The following is a 17827-nucleotide window of genomic DNA, read 5'->3' as shown; positions in this document are numbered from 1 at the left end:
CTTCTCTTTCTCTTTTCTCTCAACCTTACCTATTCTCTTTTTTTTTTCTTCTTTCTTTTCTAACGCGACTTTTTTTTTATCTCTTCCACCCTCTCATCACTTATGCTCATAATAGCTTTACACTCTTCCTTAGGGTTAACCTTAGTATTAGCCCCAAATTGCTTCTCAACATTATCCTTCAACTTCTTAGCCAGTTGGTCGACCTGTATCTCTAAATTCCTTATAACAACTTCACTACTCTTATGGTTGGAGATAGTCACCTGCATAAGCTTTGAAGTTTTGTCAGATAAAGTAGATACCTGTTGCCATTGTGATTGTTGTTGTGGTGGTGTATTAAATTGTCCTACTTGCCCAAATTTTCCAAATTGACCATGACCCATGCTTGGGTGAGGTTTCCACCCTTGGTTGAAATTACCTTGGAGGAATTGATTGCCCATATAATTGACTTCTTCTTGGGCCTCCACTAGCATAGCACATTGACCATTGATATAATCACCACCACATAATTCACAGAGTTTCTGTTAAACCTGTGAAACATTCTACAGCTCCTTTGGCAATTGAGAGAGTTTCTTGGTCAAATTCTCGAATTGTTGAGTGATAATTTTATTTTGTGCAAGCAAATCATCATGAGATTGAAGTTGTAAACTCCCTTATGTTGAAGTGGAGCTCCCCTTTCGTTGTGCATCTCATTATCATTGGTAGCCATGTTGTCAATCAGTTCATAGGCTTCCTTTTGAGTCTTGCATTTGCTATTACCTCTAACTGAGGTATCTAGCATCAATTTGGTTAGTGAGCCAAGTCCTCCAAGGAAAAGAATGACTATCGTTGCTTCATCAAAGCCATGTGTGGACGCCTTCTCAGCAAGCTCTTGTATCTATCCCACACTTGACCTAATGTTTCTTCCATGCCCTACCTAAAAGAAGAATTTTCTTGCTTACCTTTGTTGATTTTCGACTATGGGAAATGTTGGAAAAAGGATGGCTCAGTAAGTCTACTGAATGAAAATTCTAAGTGTAGCGGAAATGTATAGTTGACTACGAATACAGTTAAGTCTACTGAATGTAAAAGTGTAAGGATGGAGAGATCAAATGCCTATATTTATACTGGTTTGGCCTCAACGCCTACATCCAGTGTCCTTCCACAATTCGGAAGCAAATGCACTATAATCGTCAAGATTTTTACAACAAGGATTTTATAGAGACCTGTTAATAGATTGGCATGCATACTAAATCGTTCAAGTAATAATAAAATGATAAGTTCAAGTATCATTTCCCAAGAGACTCGAAAGGCCTTATCGTTCGTGTGAATTAAGATCGTAAGACTTGAAAAATAAGAATTAATTAATTGGATGTAAGAACACAAAATAACATGCAAAAGAGATTGATTTAATTGACGAGAAGCTAAACTATGGATGAATGGAGTTGTTGGGGGTTTACAATTTCATCTTATCCGCTCTTTCTTATTTACTCCTCTTGATTTATTTGCTTGATTATCTAATTGCTATGCAACTTTCTTAGCCTACTCTTAACCCGATCCCTCGACGAAAAGAGCCTATTAATAGCATTAAGCACAGATGAGAACCCAACAATTAATAATCAACGAATATGAAAATCATATAAACAAACAAGAGTTTCAATAAAAGAGAGTATCAAAAGATTACATTGCTTCCCCCAACAACAATAGGGTTTAGTTCACCATTGTCATGGTGAATCTAGATGAAAAATGGATGATGAATGGAAAAGCAAACCCTAGAAAAGAAGAAATGGATCCTAAGCATCCAAGAGATCCTCTCTAGAGAGTGAAATTAGGTCTGGCCGTCCTCTTCTGTCAAAAGAATGAGATTGAAATCGCAACAGGGCTATTTATAGCTCAGGAGCGTCACAGAAAACAGGCCCAAGCCCAGCAGACAACCGCCCGACATCACACTTATTCCGCCCGACGGTTTCCCTTAAGTCGCGCTACCGCCCGGCGGCAGGGGTCTACCGCCCGACGGTTTGCCTCTAATCGCAAATCTGCCCAGCGTCCACGCCTGGTGCCAACTCCTGGCACTGGACCGCCCAGCGGTGTAATTTGCCACCAGGCGGTACGTCGACTCTTCATTTCTTCATTTTTCTTCCCTTTTTCTTGAGTCTAGACCTTCATCTTCAGCTCCATTCTTCACTTTCTCAAAAATGCTACAAAACAATGCAAAACAAGCATAATATCGCTAAAAATAGCTTTTGACTCTCTACAGACTCATTTATTGAGTTTTGCTTGATTCTAAGCTCATTCTAAGCAGTAAAGGGAATAATTTGGTCTAAAATGACATATGAAAATAACTGTTTTTCAACCTTCATCAAGACCTCCACGTCAAAAGTATAAAACACCTCTCTTACCCTCTAACCAAAATATTGGCAGCAACAACACAAAGATCTGCAGCCAGATATCCCCTCTTCCGCAATCTTTACCCCACTTTGAACAATCCTCAAAGTGTACAGACTCCACGAGCCAACCTCCTGTAATCTGTTAAGACTCTAGCAAGTGTACCGAATCATATCAAGTAATAATAAGTGGTAAGACCAAGTATCGTTTCCCTAGAGACTCACTAACCCAGACTTTCATGTGATTTGTTGATTATTTAAGACTTGAATAAAAAAAATTGGTGTTTAGAATGCAAAAACGAAAATTAAATTGCATGCAAAGGTTGATCAATTGGCAGTTGAATGATATGGATGAATTATGTTGTTGGGGTTTCCGACTTATCCTAATCCACTCTCATATATTTACGAATTCTACTTTTTCATTAATGTTAATGCCACTTTCTAATTTACCTTAATCCCAATGTCTTGGTGAAGAGAGCCTACTCCTAATTACTAGTTTACAATGTCTTGTCTACCTAGAAATTGTTCGTGCATTACATTCGCACAGAAGCTTAAAGGAAATCGGTACTCCTATCCCTATGTCTAGGTAATATTACTCTGAGAGAATTCCCCCATGTCTAGATTTACCCATATGTGTCCATAAAGATAAAATCAAAGATCACGCTATTGAATGAATTAAACAAAACATGCACAGAGAATAAAGGGAAAACTCTAACAACTAATGAAATAAAGCATATGAATAAAGCATCAATTCAATATATGAGAGTTTCAAAGGATTACATTGTTTCCCCAACAACAACGGAGGATTAGTTCACCATAGACATGGTGAAACTAGATGAAATTAATGAAAAGATAAACCCTAGAACTTGTAGATTGAAGCTTCCACATCCAAAATCCGCCTCCAAGGGGTGAAGAGTGTGTTTCATAGTGTGTTTCTACGTCTCCTCTGCCAAAAGATGCATCTCTAGGTCATGCAAATCTATTTATAATTCATTAAAAATCAGCAGAAACTGGCCCATGTCTAAAAGCACAGCGCTCAGCGCTGGGTTATTAATGAGTCAATATTTTCTTGATTTCACTTAGCTTATTGTGCTAGATTTAATCATGGAATTGTGCTTGAATGTCCAGTATTTTCCCATTTTTGCTAATTATGCTTAATTTGACCAAAAATTCTTATTTTAATTAATTTGAATTATCTGAGATTATTATTTTCATTATTGATTGCAGGGAGAATTTTAGAAATACAATTTGGGACATTTGGAGGGTTGTCACATAATTCAAGACTCTCTCTAAAAGAATTGTGCACATGAAGGAGGGCACTATGGTGATTTTACTCTTTGGATTTATGAAAAAGGGGTGCTTCAATTGGAAAGGGAGTGACGTCTAGCAAAAAGCATGCTGCTCATGGGCAGCCCCCACCCACACATTGAATTCAATTCTCTTTCTTATAGAAGTGCTAGAATCAAAGTTACACTTTCATTTTCTTTTTCAATTGGAAATGAAGTGCTACAAGGCTTGTTGCATTTAAGTCGTTTCCAATTAGGAGAAAGGAAGGCGAAGGTTCCCCGTCCACGCATTTGGAGAAAGCATTTTAATTAAAAAAAAAAAGTGGTGCACGACCTTAGAGCAGCAACACATCACGACCCAACAAATTAAAGGGAACACCACTTTGGAGAGTCCAACAGTGAATGAGTAAGTCCAACAAAGTGCAGCACGTGAAGGAGGAAGTGTGGGCTGATTCATTCCAGCGTTGGGAGAAGCGCACGTCCAACTACCACCCGAGAATGAAGAGCGGTGATGAAAGGGTGTGCAGCAGCTGCCTACTGGACTGGGCTTTTCATCGAACATGATGATGGGCTTTAGGTGTGAGCAAGTGTGTGCTTGGAGAGAATGGAGGTGCAGCGGCCTACACGCAAGTAATGAGCATCCACGCTGGCAGCATAAGAAGTAGTCCAGTAGCTTGGGAGATGAAGATGGTGACATTTTTCTGGAGAAAAAAAACACACAGGTGTGCACATGGAAATGGGTTGGACGTCACGGGTGACATTTTTCTGATTACTCATTGCCCTTTTCATTTGGTTCATGCACTTTATTGAAGTTTATTCAAGCTGCTACTGTTCACTCTTTCTTTTTAGAGCTTTTCCGTTATGAATTGCAATTTAAATGTTTAGCTTAATAGTTGCATTTAAATTGTTCACACCATTTGCCATTTGTTCATGCGTTGTATTTCTATAAAGTTAGATGCATTTACTGTTCATCTTGTTTTCAAATGTTGTTTTAATCTCGGTTTGCTTTTACTATGCTTCTACTATTGTGATGGGTGTCGCAATCCATACAAATTTAATTGCATATAAGAAATGCAATATAGCTAGGAAGTGACTCCTAGGTCGTCTCTCAAGGACCAAATGTGGTTCAAGTCTTAGGTCTAACACGAAGTGAGGGGGGGTGTGAAAGGTTTATGCAAGGAAAATTAAATTAAATTAAAACTGAAAATTAAAAGCAAGCAAACATACTTGAAAACATTGAAATAAATGGACAAAGCATGAAGACCGAACGGTCCCACAGATGACCGAACGATTCTACATTGAGACCAAACTATCTCTAAACCAAGTGAGGAAAATGGAAATGCAAGAAGGTAAAGAAACCAAACAAAATAGACAACATAGTGAACGGAAAAAGTAAATTGAACACTGCAATAGATAAATATCCAAACACAATTAAAGCCATTAAAATGCAACACTAAATTTAGTGGATGAAAAACAACTCAGCCTACTAATTAAACTAAGTGAAAACAAGAGAAACTAACAAGCCTATTTAACTTCTAGTAATTTATGTGAACCAAGGTGCAATTAACAAATAAATTAGAAAGACCAATTGGCCAAAGAAAAACCTTATGGTCGTGCACTACTCGCCACCAAGACCAAATCAATTTTTAAGCTTCAATGAACCACCAATTTTGTTGTCTTTTTGTCCTCATGTGCACCATGTCTCAAAAGAAATTAAAGTATGTTTTAAACAACCAATTGAAAACCTTTCCATCACTTCTCCATGCAGCAAATTCGGAATCCACACTCCAAGACCACAAAAACCGAATGTGCAAATGGAAGATACCTTGGGTGCTCCTACCATTGTGCCAAGTAAGCTAAACCAAATGAAAACAACTACAAAAATAATCCATTCCTCATGCAATTCATGGCAGCAACAATGCAAGGAAAAGACAAAAACTCAAAGTAGAAACATTCTTTTGGTCAAAAGAAGCATCANATGTGTTTGTCCAAAAATGGCAAAAACTTAAATGCACCTTCTCTCCTCCTTTCACCTCCATTTTCGGTTTTCTTTCTCCACCAACACACCATTCATGTTTTCTTCATCCCTACTATAGAAACATAAACCCAAGAGACCAAAGTTCAAATTCCAAATCAACACAAGAACAATAAACTCAAACATATGCTACTTCAACCCAACCAAATCTTCCATTTCTTCAAGCTTCTTTGCAAAAACGAAAATAATACTTAAGCCATCACTCCAGCTCTGTCCAGCCACCATATCAACACAAAAATCTGGTCCCATCCTTGCTTCAAACATCAAAACCGAAAATCAAGAAGAAAGAGCCCAAACTACAACACNCACACATCAAGTTAAGCTCTTTTCAACCCAAAACTCACATGGAACTCCATTTTTCTCATCCAACCAAATAAAATGAAAAGAAAAACGTGAGGAACAGCAGTAAAGGGAGAGGAAAACGAAATATAAAGTTACTCAAACCCAACATCCACCATGGAAATGCAAAGACAAGCTCCAAAGCTCAAGCTCCAAGCATCAAAAACAAGCAAATGGAAGTGGAAATGAATTGTTTTTCACCACCAACAAGCTAAGATAACCAAGAGTGAGTTAAGAAACAAAGAAAATCTACATCTTGTTCATTGAAATGGCTCAAAACCGAAATCACCAAGACAAGCTCCTTCAAGGCATGTTCATACAAGAAACCCTAAGAGAGAAAAGCTCTAAAACCAAAAGTATGAAGTGTTTGTAATGAGAGTCTAAGTGTGTCTCAGCAATTCTCCTCCAAATACCTAGAGTTGCCTTCCAAATGGGGTCCACAATCAATTAAAAAACCTAACCTAAAAGGCACATGTCCTACATATGGGTTTTTTACAAAATTGCCCCTAAAAGGGTCCAAAACACCAAATTCTAATTAAGGACTTCTAGGAAACGAAATTACAACTTTAATAAGAATCTAAATGACTAAATGTTGAGCCTTTGAATGTGCCATGCCATATCCTAATGCTCCAGATGATGTTTCCACAACTTCCCTGCAACCAGAAATACGCTTAATCAGCTCAAAAAATCCAAATTAGCACAATTACGAATTTCCGACCAAATTAAGCAGAATTTGGAAAATGGGGAAATAACAGACAATTAAACACAATTCCCTGGTTTATTTAAGTGCAATAAACTAAATATAGTTCAAGGAATAATGACTCATCATATTGCGTTTAATGTTTAAGTTCATTTGCTGCATTTTAATTAGTTCACACACCTTGTTTTAGGGCCATTCAATTTACTGTTTTCGTTCACTATGTTGTCTATTATGTTCGGTTTATTATTTTTGTTCACTATGTTATCTATTTTGTTCGGCTTATTTTTATCTTCCTGCATTTCCAATTTCCTTAGTTGCTTTAGAGATCATCCAGTCTCAATGGCCTTGATCATATAACATCCACATGAAATTCAATCAATCATCAAGACTAAGGCAATATCATTCATGATTCTCTGTGAATAGTACATATATCATAGAAAACTCTAGAGCTCAATACCTCACATAACATGCTTTCTAACACATGTATCTTGCTTAGCATCACAATCACAAATCATCACACATTTGTTCACGAGTTAGTGAACCATTCCTAGATATCAACACACACACATTCAATCATCAACCACATCCGATCATCATTTGAATGACTGACTCATTGATGGGTGTCGCGGCCCAGACAAATTTGATTGCATATTAGAAATGCAGTATAGACTAGGAAGTGACTCCTAGGTCGTCTCACAAGGACCAACTGCGGTTCAGAATCAGGTCTAACACAGTGGGGGAGGTTTGAAATGTTGTTTGTAGATGCGGAAAAATTAAAATGAAATTAAATTAAAACGCAGATGTAAACAAAACATAATTAAATTCAATTAAAACGAAATTAAATGCAACAACACATTTCACCATGCATGAAGATGAAATTAAAACACTAAAAACGAAACTTCTACAGTAAATACGAAAATACAAAAAAACAGTAATTTCACGCTGGAACTGGACAGCTCTGACCTTTGCTCAATGTTTTACCCATACCTTTTTCTACAGAGCTCTAAATGAGATGAGGTTTTTTTTCCTGGAAAGTAGACTCAATTATCTTTCATGTGACATATAAAACGTAGCATTTGGATCTCTGGTGTGGTTGCAGTTATCTTTTTAAAATGGAGTCCATAGAGTGAAAATGCTAAACCCAATACTAGAGCAAACAAATATCTAAGTACAGTTAAAACTACTAAAATGCAACACTAAATCATTTAAATGTAAAAATGCAGCAGACAAATAAGCAAATGCATCAAGTAAAAATTAAGTTGCTAAATTAAATAAAAGAAATCTAAAAATGCATTAGCCTAGCTAAGCAATTGGATTTCGGAATTGGTAGTAAAAGAGAAAAGTGCAATGAAAGAAAAAATGAGGAAGCTAGTCCCATTAAATCACTGTGCTCTCCTCTTTGCTAAAAGAAAATGCATGCAACATGTGACAGCTGCCACTTCTCCCAAGGCGTCCCTGCAGCAAGTCCTCAACATTCCAATTTGCCACCACTTGCTTTATCCTGACAGCCGTGACCCCACATTTCTAATCATGAAGCTAGAGAAAAAAAATTGTAATTACTTGCTAAGGGAAGGCTCCCCTTTGACCAAGAGACCCGTAACTCTGCACACACCTACTCAATCAACCAAAACCCTTACCAATCCACTTACCATTTCACTAAAAAGAAACTACACGTCCCATCCTTCTCCAGCTGGCCGAGACTTCCAATTCCCTTTTCACTCTCATGGACCATTTGGTGCAGCTCCAAAAGAATAAAGGAAATTTCTTCTCCAATTGTTAAATGGACGTGACATGGTGACAGCAAAGAAAGAGAACCGTTTCAACCTTGCACACAATCCTCAAAATAAAAGCTATTTTTCATTCAACATTTCAAGTACCGTAAACCACATTGTCATTCCCTAGAAATCGTAACAAGCAAAGAGAATGTTCCACCCCAAAAATAAAAATTGCCGAGACCCCAAAATGCAAGTGAAGGCTCTTTCAAAGTGTGGCTGCCACCTCCTTTCATTCAATAAAAAATAAATAAAATGAACATGATTCCCAGCTCTGCTCCAAAATGAAGTCTCCACTCTCCTCCCTTTTTTCTTCCAAAACTGAGAGTGTATATCTCTTGAAAGTGCGGCTGCCTTTTGATTCCTAGGACCACGTGTGTCAAAAATAAGGTGGGGTCCACCCTCTTTGCAAAACCCTAGGTGCCATGTCATGTTTCTCATTTGGGCTCAAACTATTTTGCCAAAAATTGGCCCAATGTTTACAAGTTTAATTAAAAACTATCTAGACTACTAAGTTTCAAAGTAATTAAATTTGAAATATCTATGTGAAGAGTCTTGATTTTATTTTGTCTCATTCCCAATGCTCCAAATTGTATTTCCAAAATTTTCCCTGAAAATAATAATGCAAATAATTATCTCAGAAAATTCAAATTAATTAAAATTAGAATTTCCAGTCAAATTAAGCACAATTAGGAAAAACGGGAAAATACCGGACAATTAAGCACAATTCCCTGATTAATTCTAGCACAATAGACTAAGTGAAATCAATAAAATATCGACTCATCACTCATCATGCAATATATAAAATCATGCCATCATCCAATAAGTGTACAAGCCAAGCCATAGACACACAAAATAAAATTCCTAAGCTAAAATTCAAAAAGTACAAAGGAAAAATAAAACCTGGGTTGCCTCCCAATAGCGCTTGTTTAACGTCACGAGCCTGACCCAAACCTCATGGATCCACCAACATCATTACCGTGGAGAATTGCTCCACCTCTCCTCCCAAATAATGTTTGAGCCTCTGACCATTTACCACCCAACTTCGTTGCTGACTATCATTATCTAGAGTCTCTAATTCCACAACTGCATTTGGGAACACACGCTTTATCACAAAAGGTCGTGACCATTTTGATTTCAGCTTTCCAAGAAATAAGTTCAATCGTGAATTATATAATAGCACCTGCTGTCCTGGACTAAAGACTCTTTTTATTAACTTTCTATCATGATAAAATTTGACCTTCTCTTTATAATTCCTAGATGAATCATATGAATGTAACCTCATTTCTTCAAGCTCTAACAATTATTTTTTCGTTTGCTTTGAATTTCATGAGGATCAAAATTAAAAAATTTCAAAGCCCACAAAGCCTTATGTTCCATCTCCACTGGCAAGTGACATGCTTTCCCACATACCATCTAAAAAGGTGATAGCCCCATAAAGGTCTTCATAGCTGTTCGGTATGCTCAAAGAGCATCATCTAATTTGTGTGACCAATCTTTTCTTGAAAAAACAATTGTTTTCTCCAATATCCTCTTGATTTCCCAGTTGGAAACTTCAGCTTGACCATTTGTTTGCGGGTGATAAGGTGCAGCCACTATGTTTCACCCCATAATGTCTAAGTACCTTGACAAGCTGAGCATTACAAAAATAAGACCCCCCATCACTAATAAGTACTCTAGGGGTTCCAAAACTTGAAAAAATTTGCCTTTTCAAAATTTTAATCACTGTATTGGCGTCATTCTTTGGACATCCTATAGCTTCAACCCATTTACTAACGTAATCAACAGCCACCAAAATATATTCATTATTGAACGATGGTGGAAAAGGCCCAACAAAGTCAATACCCCAACAATCAAAAACTTCAACTTCCAAAATACCTTGTAATGGCATCTCGTGCGTTCTTGAAATATCTCATGTCCTTTGACATTTGTCACAATTCCTAGCATGATTGTGAGCGCCTTAAAACAAAGTAGGCCAATAAAAACCTGACTGAAGAATTTTTTCAGTCGTTCGCTCTCCATTATAATGACCTCCATAAGGGGAATTATGACAATGCCAAAGGATCCCTTCTGCTTCTTCCTTGGTTACACATCTCCTCAAAAGATTATCTGCTCCAATCTTGAATAAATACGGATCATCCCATATAAACTGCTTAGCATCAGAATAAAACTTCTTTCTCTGTTGCCAATTAAATTCCTCAGGAATAACACCCGCAACTTTAAAATTAGTCATATCAGCAAACCATGGCCTTTGTTGAATGTACAAGAGAGTTTCATCTGAAAAAGACTCCCAGACTTCATTCTCCTTACTTGTTACTTCGGTGTTAACCAATCGCGATAAGTGATCAGTAATTAAATTCTCACTTCCCTTTTTATCACGAATCTCTATGTCAAACTTTTGTAACAACAACACCCACCTAATTAACCGTGGCTTTGAGTCTGGCTTTGTTAACAAATACTTTATAGCCGCATGATCCGTATAAATTATGACTTTAGATCCAATGAGATAAGATCTAAAGTTTTCCAGTGCATAGACTATAGCCAAGAATTCTTTCTCTGTAGTAGCATAATTCAGTTGGGCTTCATTTAAAACTTTACTAGCATAGTAAATAGCGTGAAATACTTTCTCTCTTCTTTGACCCAGCACAACACCTATAGCATAATCACTAACATCACACATAAGCTAAAAGTCTTTATTCCAGTCTGGAGCTACAATTATTGGAGTAGAAATCAAGCTTTTCTTTAGGACATCAAAAGCTTGCAAACATTCAGAACTCATTTCAAATGGTGTATCCTTGACAAGCAGATTACTCAATGGCTTAGCAATCTTTGAATAGTTTTTAATAAATCTCCGATAAAACCTAGCATGGCCCAAGAAACTCCGGATTCCTTTCACATTTGATGGTGGTGGAAGCTTTTCAATAACCTCCACTTTTGCCTTGTCAACTTCAATCCCCCTGGATGAAATCTTGTGCCTCAACACTATTCCTTCAGTAACCATAAAATGGCATTTTTCCCAGTTCAAAACAAGATTTGTTTGAACACATCTTTTAAGAACTGCATCCAGGTTGATTAAACATCTTTGAAAAGAATCTCCAAATACTGAAAAATCATCCATGAAGACTTCTATGCTTTTCTCCATGAATTCTGCGAAGATTGCTTGCATACACCTTTGAAATATAGTAGGTGCATTACATAATCCAAATGGAATTTTTCTATACGTGAATATACCAAAAGGACATGTAAAAGCTGTTTTATCTTGATCTTCAAGATCCACCACAATTTGATTATATCCAGAATAACCATCAAGGAAGCAATAGTATGCTTGTCCAACCAACGTTCTAGCATCTGGTCCATAAAAGGTAGAGGAAAATTATCCTTTCTGGTAGCTGTATTTAACTTTCTGTAATCAATACACATTCGCCAATCAGTAACTGTTCGTGTAGGAATTAATTCATTTTTCTCATTATGAATCATTGTCATTCCTCCTTTCTTTGGCACCACCAGAACTGGACTCACCCATTTGCTATCAGAGATTGGATAAATGATTTCTGCTTCTAGTAACTTCAACACTTCCTTTCTCACAACTTCCTTCATAACAGGATTCAATCTCCTCTACGGTTGAGCTACTAGCCTATAATCACTCTCCATAAGAATCCTGTGCATACAATATGTGGGGCTTATACCCTTAAGATCTGCAATTGACCAGCCTATAGCACCCTGATTTGTTTTTAGAACTTCCACCAATTTCTCTTCTTCTTTAAGAGATAATGAAGTACTAATAATAACTAGCTTTCCTCCATTATCTTCCAAAAACACATATTTCAAATGTGGTGGTAATTCTTTCAGTTCAAGCTTGCTTGCTTTTGCTTTCTCTTTGGGGTTAATTCTTTCAAAACTGGCCTCCTCTATTTCCTTTGTTTCCTCCAAATCACGGACACATTCTTCAATCATTTTATCTTCCTCTTCATGTAAATCTTCCCGTTCATTAATAAGTGTCCTCTCCAATGCAGATGCATTTTGTATTCTGTTATCTTGCAGCATACAAAGTTCTTCCATAATGTCTATTGGAAAGCATGACTTATTATCTTTAGGATATGACATTGCTTAGAAGACATCAAACTTTACCTCTTCATCCTTGATGGGTGTCGTAGCCCATACAAATTTGATTGCATACGAGAAATGCAGTATAACTAGGAAATGACTCCTAGGTCGTCTCTCAAGGACCAATTGCGGTTCGAGTCTTAGGTCTAACATGTAGTGGGGGGGTTTGAAGTCGTTTTGTGGAAACACAAATGAAAACAAAATTTAATTACGGCAAATACAGAAATTTAACGACAGAAACGAAAACAGTAGTGTAAAAAATACGAAATCGACACGGAATGAAAACAATCAGTCATTAACCTAATCACAATGTTTCCCATCACTAATTATCAAAATACAGTTGCTACTCAAACCTCTAATCCAACAGAGTTAACCGAGTAAGCGACAGTTAAATCTGTCTTCATAACTACGGACTAAGCGAACGTAGTGTTAATATCAACTCTGATTTACACCATACAGTTTCATCAACTAAGCGAAGAGGTAACACCAACTGGGCAACTAAGCGTATACCCAATTGCAGGAGCAAACACAAAATTGATATTAACCAGATCAGAGTTGCTACACAGTCACAATTCAGAAACCTCAGGGAAACATAGCAATATGGCTAATGACCAACTGGATTAATTTTAGCTAGCATGGTAATTAAACTAACACTATTAAAAACCTTAGACAACATTCAAACATCTAACATTGTTACAAACAAATTAACAAACACAGTTAAAAATTATTAAACGCAACACTAACTCTAACACATAAAAACAACTCAGCCTACTAAGCAATTTAATTGAAAACAAAAGAAACCAACAAACCTAATTTAATTCTAGCAATTAACTTGACTAAATGAAAATTAACAAAGGAATTTAAAAGTCCAATTGGCCAAAGAAAAACACATGGCCGTGAGTCACCATGCACCAGAGTCAAACTTCAATTTCACCTTCTATAAGCCATAAAATGTGTTGACTTGTTCTCCCATGTGCATCATTTTTCAAGAAAATTAAAATGTGTCTTAAACATCACTATTAAACCATGCCTTTATCCCTTTCCATGCAGCAAAAACAAACTCCCAACACCAAGGCACAAAAATTCACGTGAACTACCAAGCTAATAGCCACTACAAAAAAAACCTTATTTAGAGGGGGTTTTTTTCGATTTGCGGGGGTTTTCGCCCTCGGCAAAATAAATTCCGGGGGTTTTTCAAACCGCCGCAGTATGAGTCGCCACAAACTATCTGTGGGGTTTTTTGCGCCCCCTGGTATCGCGTTCAATTAGCGGAGGTTTTTCTGCGGAGGGTAAAAACCTCCTCTATTACTGACTATTATTTTGTGGGGAGTTTTAACCTCCTTTATTTTCAACTATTTGATCACAAAAGTTTTCTATATTTTTGTCATTTTTTTTATTTGATGATTATTAAAATATATAATATCATTTTTTTTAATGATTATTAAAATATATAATAACTACCTATTCTCACCAATTTTTTTCTTTTCTTCTTTTTTTTTAATTTCAAAAGTAAGTAAATTTAATTTCTTTTTAAAATTATTAAATACCAAACAAATATGATTCTTTTGAATAAAAAATGGATACCATAGAACAAAAGCCCTTCANTAGGAAGGAATTTAGAAAAACAAATTGATAAACAATTGTATGTTACAACAAGATAGGCTAGAAGTCAATGTAATCTCATTGNAGAAATAGTTACAAAGAAAGAAATGTTACCCAATTCATAATGAACTAAGTATAGTTTTATCCTAAAACAATATCATAAACTTCCTAAAGATTACTTCCATCATATGATTGTCTTGTTCCCAAAGGAGACTCTGACTCATTTGCATCACGAGCTTGCTGAAATAATATAAAACATATTAATAAAATAAAATCAATTACATGTGCTCATTTTGAAAATAATATATAAAAAATNAATCAAATAGAATAAACATGTTNTATCAATCAAATAGAATAAACATATTCTGTCATGTATCCATCTCGTATTCATGACTTCCTATTTAGTCATGACTTCATATTTAGTTATCTCTCACANGTCTCGTAGACTNATGCTTAGAATTAATTCTTCATTATTTAAATGTTAAATGGCTTTCTGGTAGTAAACTAAGGAAAAAATGTGAAACAAAACAGTGTATTCAAATTATAATCAGACTCTCCTTGGCCACGACCAAATGAATTTTGAAATAAAAAATGTAGAAAATTACATCAGACTCTCCATGGTCCAACATAAGTTTTGGACTCTTTTTTCCATCTTTTAAAGCATTTTTGGCAATGCAGCAGTGGTGTTCCAAAACTGCAACTTATACGCACGCAAACCAAACAAAATTCAGAAGAACTTGTTCACTGCGCAAGGTAGAGAGGATACTAACAAAAATCACCTATTGGGTAAAATACTAAAACAGAATCAACTTGAACTTGCAAAAACTAGCACCACAATAATTGACAAATGCCAAATCCAGATTCAGAATTAAACTTGGTAACCAAAGATGTAAGTACCTAAACTACACTAACACATATCTGTCAATGATCTAATAACTGAAAATTAACTTTGTAAAATTTACAAGTTCATCTCATGCAATCAGATTCAAGAAAATCAATTCTGAAATAACAATCGCACATATGAATGATAATCTATGCCATCCAGCCAAATACATTGCATATATGAATGAGTTAGGATCTTATTACCTTTCCAAATGAGAGAACGAGCTAATAAAGAGTCACAGTTCAGATTGTAATACTTAAAAGAGAAACCTGCAACATCAATTAAGTAGTGTTTTGTTATGGCAATAAAAATCATACTTTTGCACGATAAAAATTCCCTGATAAATGTATATTATTACTATGTCATCATTACTATTTGCATCTTGATTCTGAAAAGTCTACAAGTCTAAAAGAAACTAAAGAGAAAGATCCAACATTTGGGCCATCATCATTGAATTCCATCATCTTTATATTACCTGTCCTTGACGCATGTGTTTCCAATCCAATTATCCTCACCTATGCGAACATCACTATCAATAGGACTCGGTCTGAATGTGATTAAGGAGTTCTATGTTTAAATAATACTTTTGTTTTTCAGTAAACAAATATTATTAAAATGAAAACAAAAAAATAAAGGTATNTTTTTTGAATTTGAATACGTTAAAAGATTGCATGGTTGCACACCCACTTGCTAATCGGAAGATAATTTCCCTAAGAATAATTAAGAGTAATGTCTGATTCCCTGAAAATTTGGATGCTTGCTAAAAATATTTAAAAAAAAATTCACCTGAGAGTTAAATTGGCGTTGTACGAGAAGAACAGACCCGTAGTCTTCTCAGCAACTCTTAATATCCCAAAAAAATCGATCTTTGTCTTCTTCTAACACATTACACAACGATGGAAACAATCACATGTTGTTCAGAAGGGATATTGCGTTGGGAACAATCACATGGAAAAACCTTAAGAGATGAAACTTTGAAAATTGGATGTCCCAAGTAGGATCCAACACATTCACGCCTAGTTATAGCCAGCAAATACGATCCTAAGGCATTTAAAGTTCAACCCAAGGTAAATGGTCAAATGGATGTCGACTATTGAAAAGGAATATATACATCCATGCAAGAAAGAACTTNAAGTATATAAAGTAGATATATGCAAAATAAATATCATGATCAAAATCAAAAGCACTGGCAAATAAGAAAAACCAGAGACTTGGAGCACAAACGTTAGTTCATGTAAATGAACCAAAAAGCAACTAATCACACTAGGTCACCATAAATTGTGAAAAATATACTAGAAAAAGAAAAGAAAAAAGAAATGCACAATTCACCTTGGGTCTGCTATTGCTAAGGCTAACGTTCACTTACCCTCCAAAAGCCGCAACATCCCAGCCACCCCATAAANTGTGAAAATCTTAGGAACTCGAACGGTGCTGCTTTCAGAAATCTCATCTGTAGAAAACAAAAAATAAAAAATCAGTTATACTGAGAGCACATGANAANTAAAAAACAGAGTAAGAACGAACCAATGAGCTTGATGGANCCATCTTTTNNACTAACTGANAAATAAGAACCAGAAGAAGATCCATCTGTTGGTTCTATCACATACTGATGCGGAAATTCCCAAAGCCGCATTCGCGTGTATAGCTTCTGTCCAGACTCTGCTTTCTCCATCATCATTGACATTCCCACCACACTGAACACAACACAAACACAAGTGTTCAAAAATCAAGGAACAACAGTAATTTAACGTCAATTTAAATTCCAAACACAATGGTGATGAGCTTGTCAGAAAAACTANAGTCTCTATAACATAAGTAAAGTCACAAACAATAATCAGATAAATTAGTCAAAAAAAGTGAAAACTTATTTAAATGAACTTGACGTATCCAGTTGAAAGATTGGATGAAATAGAGAAAACAATTTATGGAGTAGCAGTACAACATTATCATAACAAATTGTGATGCTTGATAATTTTTTTGACTTTAATAATCACTACATCAAAATTCATACCTACCATCATTTCTGATTGATTACCAGANTAAGAGTTTTTACATTGACAGTGCTTAGAAATTAAATTAATGCAACTAAAAAGACAATATACTTGCTAATTAATTGATAAAATATTAATATACCACTCACCTTCATTCAGTGTGTGATACAACCTAAGAACATCTACACCAGAATAGAAAGCTCTGCCACAACCCTTCAAAGCATTCAATATAGAAACTCAAACTCAACAGAATACCAATTCCATAAACATAGTAAAAAGAAAATTATTATGAATTACAATATAATTATGTCATTTAGTTCAATGGTAACTTAGTGGCGTGAAAACAACAGTGATACCTTCATCAAAACAAATCCAATGTTAGAGTAATCTAAGGGCCAAATAAATAATGAGGTGTTTTAAAATTGTAACTTGAAAAGGCAAGCTAGCTCTCAACCACTGTGAGATCTCATTTGAAAGAGGTTTTAAAATTGTAACCTGGAAGAGGAAACCTAGGTTTAATGACGGTGAACCCTAGCGATGATGAGCGATGACGCACAACAGAGGACTCCATGGCGACTGCAACTGACAACGCAACGGTGAGCGCAACGACGACCATAGCAGCGACCACAACAGCGACTGCAACTGAGGACTCCATGGCGACTGCAACAGACGACGCAGCGGCGAGGACAACGACGATTGTAGTGGCGAGCAACGGCGACCGCAGTGGTGAGGCAATTGTAAGCGCAGCAGAGACC

General features: G+C 36.1%; 1 long non-coding RNA gene across 1 annotated transcript; it reads right to left on the bottom strand.

Moving 5' to 3' along the window:
• Positions 1–14344: 14344 nt before the first annotated feature.
• Positions 14345–15929, bottom strand: LOC111240949. Its single transcript, XR_002666620.1, has 3 exons — positions 15868–15929; positions 15285–15350; positions 14345–14438 (listed from the first exon to the last, which is right to left on the bottom strand). It is a non-coding gene; the product is annotated as an uncharacterized LOC111240949 (long non-coding RNA).
• Between the last annotated feature and the right edge of the window lie 1898 nt (positions 15930–17827).

This window comes from Vigna radiata, unplaced genomic scaffold (genome assembly GCF_000741045.1).
Source record: "Vigna radiata var. radiata cultivar VC1973A unplaced genomic scaffold, Vradiata_ver6 scaffold_51, whole genome shotgun sequence".
Classification (NCBI taxonomy): domain Eukaryota; kingdom Viridiplantae; phylum Streptophyta; class Magnoliopsida; order Fabales; family Fabaceae; genus Vigna; species Vigna radiata.
The sequence above is the reverse complement of the archived record's forward strand: the minus strand, read 5'-3'. Positions and strand labels throughout refer to the sequence as shown.